Here is a 9,611-nt window from a genome sequence, read left to right on the forward strand (position 1 = left end):
GTACGAAATGGCTTCCCATTTCGTGCGAAATGGCTAGTTGTCATTTCGTACGAAATGGCTTCACCATTTCGTGCGAAATGGACTTCCAACACAAAATCCCTATTTTCTCAAACAACGTGCCCTGATCCTTCTAATCTATTGCAAGACTCGATACAAGACGAAGTCGACAGACATATGCACCAACAGACTCCCCCTTGGATGTTGACGAAGTCTTCAGTGTCGAGTCTTCAACGTCTTCAGTCTTTATCAGTTGTCACACCCCGATTTCCACGTGTATCACCGGTGGGCCCGGTGGGGGATTACCGTGACGTAGTTGGCAACAATATAGTCAAACCACAATATATAAATGCACAGCGGAAGCATAAAGATAAATATAATTCAACCATTTACTGTAATATCAAATGTATCACAAGTAGTTGAATAGTATCCACAGGAGGGATCAAAATAAATAAAAATGTTGTTCAACAGACAAGACATCAAGCTTGCGAGACTTCTTAAGATGCTAAGGAGCTAATGCCAGCCGATTACGTGTAGTACTTGCACTTAATCTTTTTGGGAAAATACGTCAGTTTACACTGGTAAATACATTCAACCGACACTTTTGAAAAATGTTTATTAAAATTGATTTGAATGCACGGGGCACAAACACTTTTATAACTTGGGAGAATTATTTAAAATTATAATCTTGTGAACGAATTACATGTTCCTCCTATGCGTTCAGTAGCCCGGATCTAGTCCGGGTTAAAGATCAATAGACACACCACATTGCGTAAAATCGAGGTCGGTAAACCATCGGCTACGTCTTTTAATAGAATAGACATAATACCGGGTGTACGCCTACACCCGACTGTCAAGGTCGTGGCCATTTCTTTGAATGATGCCAAGGATATCCGGGACATGGTCATTAACCCCCCAAAGGCTTTTAAGTAACAAGACTGTTTACATGAGACGATCAAATTTAATACCCACTCAGCGTGGAGGATTTGATGCTCAATCAAGCGGTATATTATATACCGTAACCCAAGCCCGTATAAGGGAAAATAAGTTAAAAGTATTTACCTTTGCAAGTATTGTCCTTAATCAGTTAAATCACAGATATCTTTTACTGGGGCTCCTTATTCTGGAACGAAGGTTTTTAAAATAACCTATTAGAATCCTAACGGGTCTTTATTTTAGCCGTAGCCTAGACCGGTTAGTTTCGAGGGACAGATACGGTTTAATCGCGTGAAAGGAGAAAACCGAGAATGGAATGTGATTCTGACCCAACAAGTTCGGAGACTTGTTTTATATGGGTTTAATATTCACACTCTGGATTTTGGGGTCAAAATGATATGGTTTGACCCGTATCGGCTAATTTATGTAAACTAGTTACATAAGCCGAACCGTGCGCGCAATAGGCGCAACGGGTAACCGTAGGAGTCCTACACTGTTTTCCTAAGTCAATATACTTTAAAGAGGTTGTGGTATCAGTAGGATACCTTCCATAATGCCCGTAACGAGTTTTAGTTCATTATACGCCCCGTAGGGGTTTTCCGGTCATTTTAAAGACTTTTAAAGGGATTTCTGAGTTCTACAGGAAACCTGAGTTTCCCGATCAGTTTAACAAGTCTAAAATATCTTATTTATTATTTAAAATCAGTAGCAACTGGAATCGGGTCAAAAGACCTTGTAGAACTCAAGTTTTGGCCGAAAAGGGCATATTCGGTATTTACCGAACCGTAGCCATAACCGCAGGTTATGAGCAGGTTAAAATTACTTAAAAATCTTTAAAAATCCCAAAATATTATTTTACTACAGTGGGTAGAAGTTTTGGTGACGAAATTTTGGTTTAGGTAGGCGTTATGCTAATTGCGCCGTTTATTACAAAAGTTTCTTATAAATGCGCTATTTAGCATAACTCCCATTCTAGACCTTGGATTGGCGTGAAACTTTAGGGACATGCTTAGAATTTAGTAAGCAAGGTTATGGTCCCTTCACGTGTCCGAAATACTCGTTTTATTTTAAAAAGGGCGTTACGGTCAACTTTTAAGTAATTAACGGAAATGCGTAAAAGACTCGGATAAACAACGAACCGGTCACAGAGGGTGATACCATCACGTGACCTGGTCCTAAGAGAGTCCTAAGGCATATCTACATTGCACTAACACGGGTCAGAACTGAAGTCAAAGCAAAAGTCAAACTTTTGCGACATTCGGCTCCGAACCGGGTCCAAATAGCAAATGGCCGAATCAAACGAGTTTAGACAAGTTTATATACTTAATATCATGTTTTATGATCATCAAAACAGGTTTCATAGCATATACATTACAGATTATATACAAAATTGCAAAATGACTTTCTGTTGACTTTTTAAGTGCACGTTTGACTCGACATTTGACATAGTTAGAGTGGTGATCAGGGGGAACCCTTTTAGGGGTTTATTACCCACATAAATACCAACACATAGCTACTTTTGATTCGTGCTAGGACTGAGCCATTGAGAATTTATCTCGAAGTCAAACCGTGGTTACGACGGTTTGATTTTTAGCTATTTAACTAAGCAAAACAAGACCATAAATGTTCTAAACAACTTACAGAAGCTTGAGCACGATTTGGAATGCTAGAAGAAGATTTGGGAGCTTCAGAAATGATCAGAGAAGGTGTTTTGAGTTGTGATTTAGTTGTGAACCATGAATGCTTATTTATAGTGCAAGAAATGCTCTAAGATCTTTACAACTCAGCCTACAAGTGAGTATGGATGATGGGCAGGTGGCCTAGAGTGCTATGGGTCGAGTAGAGGGTGCCCATGCCTCACTTATTGCATGTATGATCGTTCACTAGCTCAAAAGGCAAGTTAGTCCAAACTTTCTGCATCTGGGCGGTTCACGCGGCCCGCATGAAGGAATCATGCATCTTGGTCGCGGGCCGCCTGAGTTCTAATATCAGACGCGTACAAATAAAAGGCTCGCGGCCCGCGTTCACTTACTCCAAATCTTAACGCGACCCGCGTGAGGTCAGATTTTCAGGATTTTTAAATCTTTTGTAATCATTACTAGAATCTGGTAATTAATAACGAAATCTTCTGTAATTATTAACCTGACCTTTCGGGTTTGAAGGGGTAACTTTGCGATTTGGCCCTTGATTATTTACAACTAAGGGCCTCGTGTTATTTACCCGCATTGTTAAGTCCCCGGTTATCTTGTTAATTATTCGGAAAGCCTTAACTTTCATTGTTGACGCTTTTAACCCTTCTCGTACGAATTTGATCATAACTTTCTCGTTTTAAAACGGAACTTCGCGGAATTTATACAGTATATTCTAGTGAGCGTATTTTACTGTTACAGAGCCTCGGGTATGTCATAGGGTCACTCAGAGGTATAATTAAACATGTTGACACAGTTAACCCCCGCAACTTGTAATCTCTCACTTTCTTCCGCGTTTCGCTTCCGTACGATCCATGATTTATTCGTTTGAAGGTACGAGCATTGTTTAGGGTTACTATACAATATACTTACCCTTGTTTGACATTTATAATCCTCGAATTTACATACTTTCAAGGTTTGTCAACATTGGTCCTTTATTAAATATTAAATGCCACGTGTAAACTCAAGACACGTGTCAATACATTATTGGACACAAAATTTCGAGGTGTTACATCCTCACCCCCTTAAAATAAATCTTGACCCGAGATTTACTCAAACAAATAGGGATATTTCTCTTTCATTGTGGATTCAACTTCCCACGTGAATTCGGGACCTCTCCGGGCATCCCATTTAACTTTAACTATCGGCACATGTTTTCTTCGGAGCTTTTTCACCTGTCGGTCTTCAATCGACAAAGGCTTCTCCACAAACTTCAAGCTCTCATCTATATGCACATCTGCGTGCGGGATCACTAATGATTCATCAGCGAAGCACTTCTTTAGATTGCAGATGTGGAACACATTATGAATTCCATTGAGCTCTTCTGGTAAGTTCAATTTATAGGCAACTGACCCGACACGTTCGATAACCTCAAAAGGTCCTATGTATCGCGGGCTCAGTTTACTCTTCTTACCGAAACGCATCACCCCCTTCCAGGGTGATACTTTTAGTAACACTTTTTCACCTACCTCGAAGTGAAAATCCTTACGCTTCGGATCAGCGTAGCTTTTCTGCCTATCTCGGGCAGCCTTGAGACATTCCCGAATCTGGACAATCTTGTCCGTTGTTTCGAAAACTATCTCTGGCCCTGATAATTGGACCTCTCCCACTTCCGCCCAACAAACAGGCGATCTACACTTCCTACCGTATAATGCCTCGAAAGGTGCAGCCTTTATGCTGGTATGGTAGCTATTGTTGTAGGAGAATTCGATTAGGGGTAGGTTCTTATCCCAACTACCACCTCAATCGATAGCACATGCTCGCAGCATGTCTTCTAATGTTTGAATAGTACGCTCACTCTGACCGTCTGTCTGAGGATGGTAAGCCGTACTGAAATTCAAACGTGTGCCCAAAGATTGTTGGAAACTCTTCCAGAAATGAGACGTGTATCTAGTATCTCGATCAGAGATAATAGACACAGGTATGCCATGTAAGGCGACAATCTTATCAACATATAACTGGGCCAATGTATCGGAGCTATAAGTCTCCTTGATGGGTAAGAAATGAGCTGACTTAGTCAGTCTATCGACTATAACCCATATTGTGTCGTTTCCTTTGCTCGTTTTTGGTAACTTGGTGATAAAATCCATAGTTACACACTCCCATTTCCATTCAGGAAGTTCAGGCTGTTGTAGCAAGCCAGATGGCTTTTGATGCTCAGCCTTGACTTGCGCACAAGTCAAGCATTTGGCTACGTAGGTGGCTACAGACTTTTTCAAGCCTATCCACCAATAGTTTGCCTTTAAATCCTGATACATTTTATCTGCTCCAGGATGGACAGAATATTTGGAACTATGGGCTTCCTGGAGGATAACATCTCGTAGTCCTCCGTAAATAGGAACCCATATTCGTCCATTCAGTCGCAGGATTCCATCCTTGCTAAGAGTTAACTGCTCCTCAGTTACTCCCAACTTTTCCTTAGGATAATTAGCTTCTAGCATAGCCTCTCGTTGTGCAGCTAATATCCTTTCAATCAAGTTATTCCTTACTTCCATCCTCCTTGCATTGATTCAGATGGGTTTCATCCTTTCTTTCCGGCTCAGGGCATCAGCGACTACATTCGCCTTGCCGGGATGGTACCTAATCTCACAATCATAATCATTCAGGGTCTCCATCCAACGGCGTTGCCTCATGTTTAGTTCTTTCTGATTGAATAAATGTTGAAGGCTTTTGTGATCTGAATAGATCACAAACTTGATTCCATATAGATAATGCCTCCACAGTTTTAGTGCGAATACAACGGCACCCAACTCCAAGTCATGGGTGGTGTAATTCTTTTCGTGCACCTTCAACTGTCTTGAAGCATAGGCAATCACCTTGCCTTTCTGCATGAGCACACACCCCATGCCAGTGTGTGATGCGTCGCAGTAGACTACGAACTCTTCGGTGCCTTCCGGCAGCGTCAACACAGGAGCGTTGCTCAGCCTTTGTTTCAAAATATCAAAGGATTCTTGCTGCTTAGGGCCCCAAACAAATTTTTCCTTCTTCTTGGTTAGAGAAGTTAAGGGCGCAGCAATCCTTGAGAAGTTCTCAATGAATCTTCTGTAGTATCCTGCCAATCCCAGGAAACTACGGATCTCTATGGGCGTCTTTGGCTCTTGCCAATTCATGACCGCCTCTACCTTAGCGGGATCCACCTGGATACCACTCTCACTTACGACATGTCCAAGAAATTGGACTTCTCGTAGCCAGAATTCACATTTAGAGAATTTGGCATAGAGTTTCTCGCGATGTAGCAATTCGAGAATACATCTTAGGTGTTTCTCATGGTCGGCTTTATTCCTTGAATAGATAAGAATGTCGTCGATGAATACGATGACAAATTTGTCCAAGTACGGCTTGCAGACGCGATTCATGAGGTCCATGAACGCAGCCGGTGCATTTGTGAGCCCAAAAGGCATCACTAGGAACTCGTAGTGACCGTAGCGAGTCCTAAATGCTGTTTTATGCACGTCTTCATCTCTGACCTTCAGCTGATGGTAGCTCGACCTTAAGTCGATCTTCGAGAAATAGCTAGCCCCTTGCAATTGATCGAACAAATCGTCGATCCTTGGCAATGGGTATCTATTCTTTATCGTGACTTTATTAAGTTCACGATAATCGATGCACAGACGCATCGATCCGTCCTTTTTCTTCACAAACAGGACAGGTGCTCCCCAGGGAGATGAACTTGGTTTAATGAAACCTTTTGCCAACAGTTCATCCAGCTGGGTCCTCAATTCCTTCATTTCAGTCGGTGCTAGCCTGTAGGGTGCTCTAGCGATGGGAGCTGCTCTAGGGATGATATCTATTCTGAATTCCACCTGCCTATCTGGTGGCAACCCAGGTAGATCTTCGGGGAAAACTTCTGGATACTCCGCAATGACAGGAATGTCTTCTATCCTTGATTTGGGTTCTTCAATAATCACTTGTGCCATGTAGATGACACAGCCTCTTTTTAAGCATCTTGAAGCTTTGAGCATAGTTACATTCTCGGGCAATCCATACTGCGTATCCCCTCGAATGGTGAGCGATTCACCAGTCGGGGTCTTTAGCACAATTTGTTTTCTATTGCAGACTATCTGGGCCTGGTTGTGCGCTAACCAGTCCATGCCCAGAACGATGTCAAAACCAGCTAGATTAAAGGGAAGTAGAGATAGAGGAAAAGAATGGTTCTTAATGGATATCATACATCCCTCTAATATAGTGGAGACGGTTTCTACAGTGCCGTCTGCTAGCTCTACTTCGTATTTCACATTTAGGGTTTTGATAGGCATGTTTAGCAACTTGTAAAATTTTTGGTCTACAAAGGATTTATCAGCGCCTGAATCGAAAAGTACTCTTGCAAATATATTATTCACGAGAAAAGTACCTGTGATTACGTTGTCGTCTTGCAGGGCTTCCTTCACATCCATTTTGAAGACTCTAGCGTTATTCTTTTTAGTTTCTTCAGTCTTCTTGGCTAACTTGGGGCAGTTGCTCTTGATGTGCCCCTTCTCACTACAGTTGTAGCAGGTTGCGTCTTTAATCTTCTTACAGTCCACAGTCTTGTGGTCTTTGGACTTGCACAGTCCACAAGTATGTGTCTTTGACTGGGACTGTGAGTTCGGCCCAAACCTGCATTTCCCAAAGTGGAATTTTTGGCAGTTCTTGCACTTGGGCTTCTCTACGGTTTGTTGCCCTTCTTTTCTCGCCTCTGTTCCTCTCTTGCCATCACCGTTCCCACGGTGCTTCTTTCCCGACCTCCGCGAGGTATCATCCTCACGCTTCCTCTTTTCGGCCTCTTTGTTCCTCTGCGATCTTAGTCGGACCGCGTCCATCGTGAGGGACAAAGAGAGGTCAGTCACAGACCTGAAGGTCGTTGGCCGTGAGGCCTTCACACTAGCCTTTATCGCGGGTTCTAACCCCCCGATAAAACGAGCAATCCTCCTTGGTTCCGGGGTGACTAGATAAGGAACCAAGCGAGACATCGTATTGAAGCTCGTCAAGTAGGCCTGGCAGTCCAGATTTGTCATCACCAATGACACAAAATCGGACTCTATCTTCTCCACCTCATGCTGAGGGCAGTAGTTTTCCTTGATGAGAGAAACGAATTCCTCCCACGTCATGCTGTAAAGCACAGCTTTTCCCGAGGCCTGAACCAGCGCCTTCCACCAAGCTAGGGCCTTGCCCTTAAACGACTGCGACACAAACTTTACTACATCCCTTTCTGCGCAGCCACTGATGTCCACCACTGTGTCCATCTCATCCAACCATGTCATACATTCGACGGCACCCTTCTCCCTCGTAAAGTCTCGGGGTTTACAAGATACGAAGTACTTGTATGTGCAGCCCCTGGCACGGGAAGCATCAGTATACTCCCATTCACGACGAACACTATTTTCATTCGACGAGTGATTGTCGTCGTCCTTTTTGGGCTTGGACGAGTGGTTATCTTCGTCCTTCTTAGGTTTGGATAGTGGTTTGCTGTGGGTTTTTGAGTGTGTCTTTGGCTTTGATGGTGGTTTGGAAACTGTTCTGCTTCGGGATTCTGTATATTGTCGATCCAGAGCTGCTTGCACAGCGTTGTCGACAAGAGCCTTGAGTTGAGAGCCCGTTAGATTTATTTGGGCGTTATCATAATCATCTTCATTTGTATGACTGTTTCCTTCATTAGGATTCGCCATAGTAGCTTGTATCTGCTGCAGAAGATAATGAAAATTCTATTTAGGAGTTTATTATTGAATTGTCTTTTATGGCAATCCATTAACCATGGTAACAAAGACCATATCCGGTTAATTTGTTACTCACTTTTTATTTAGGATTTGAATATACTTATCCTAATTACAATTAATATTGCTAGTGGCATAAAAGCCTAGTCACTAGGACGTTATTATAATATTAGCCGAGATTACAAGGAATCAAGGTATGAAGGTTTGAACCGTAGTCCTTTTACTCCTTCTGACAGGGAGTCCTAAACCACCACTGTCCTTTGCCTTATTATGACAATATGTATGGCCCGTAGGCACTACATCGCTTATGGATGTTTAACAAGTGATCATCTTTATTGATGATTTAACCCATGATTTATTATATCATTAATTTGGGTTTTGGAATCCTTAAAAGGATTTTTGTATAAGAATGACGTGTGCGACTTTAACGAATCACATCTGTCATGTTTGTTAACATGCTTACAGAGGTTAACAGGAAATCTGAATCTTTTAATTAGGTCTTACCATCTTGGCCGGATCTTAAAAGATACCTGGCTAGGTTTCACTCTAAGATTCTTTATTTAGGCAGATCAAATTAAAAGGAATGGTTTTGATTTATTTCATATATAGTAATAACAAAATGAAATTTATAATATAACATTCCAAAATTTTAATACGATTACACACCGCCCTAAACGGGACTTTTAAAACAGTACATACCTACATAGAGGTTAAAATAAGAGACAAGTCCACGCAGGGACTAATACAAGGTAAGTGTCCACGCAGGGACTAAAAGATAAGTCCACGTAGGGACTGACATACGATAATCGTCCACGCAGGGATTTATTTAACATAAACATTACATTAGAACATACATAAGGACTAATGGTCACGTTTCTTCTTCTTGCCCTTCAGTAGGTTTGCTAAGCCCTTGAGGAATCCTCGGTGGCTCTTACGTTCTTCCTCGAAGTCTCTTTCCACACGGCTCAAACGGTGGAGTATTTCTTCTTGTTCGGGAGGAGAGAAACGTGGTTGTGGCGCCTGTTGCGGAACTGGAGGTCTGGGAGGTGCTGGATACCCATGAGCTGAGTAGTCCGGTACTCCCATGTTCCCATGAGCTCCTCGGGATAGCGTGCATTATACCTAGCCGCTACCACATATGGGTCCCGCTCATAGTTGTAGTTGTAATGTGCTTGTGATGACGGTTCGAACGGGTTGTAAGCCGTTGGACCCGTGTAAGCAGGTATTGGGTGGTCATACCCAAATGGTGGCGAAGTTGGTGCAGCTGGTGCGGAGTTCGCCTCCTGTACAGGACTTGAAG

The sequence above is a fragment of the Helianthus annuus genome, chromosome 14, assembly GCF_002127325.2.
Source record: "Helianthus annuus cultivar XRQ/B chromosome 14, HanXRQr2.0-SUNRISE, whole genome shotgun sequence".
In the NCBI taxonomy this organism is placed as follows: domain Eukaryota; kingdom Viridiplantae; phylum Streptophyta; class Magnoliopsida; order Asterales; family Asteraceae; genus Helianthus; species Helianthus annuus.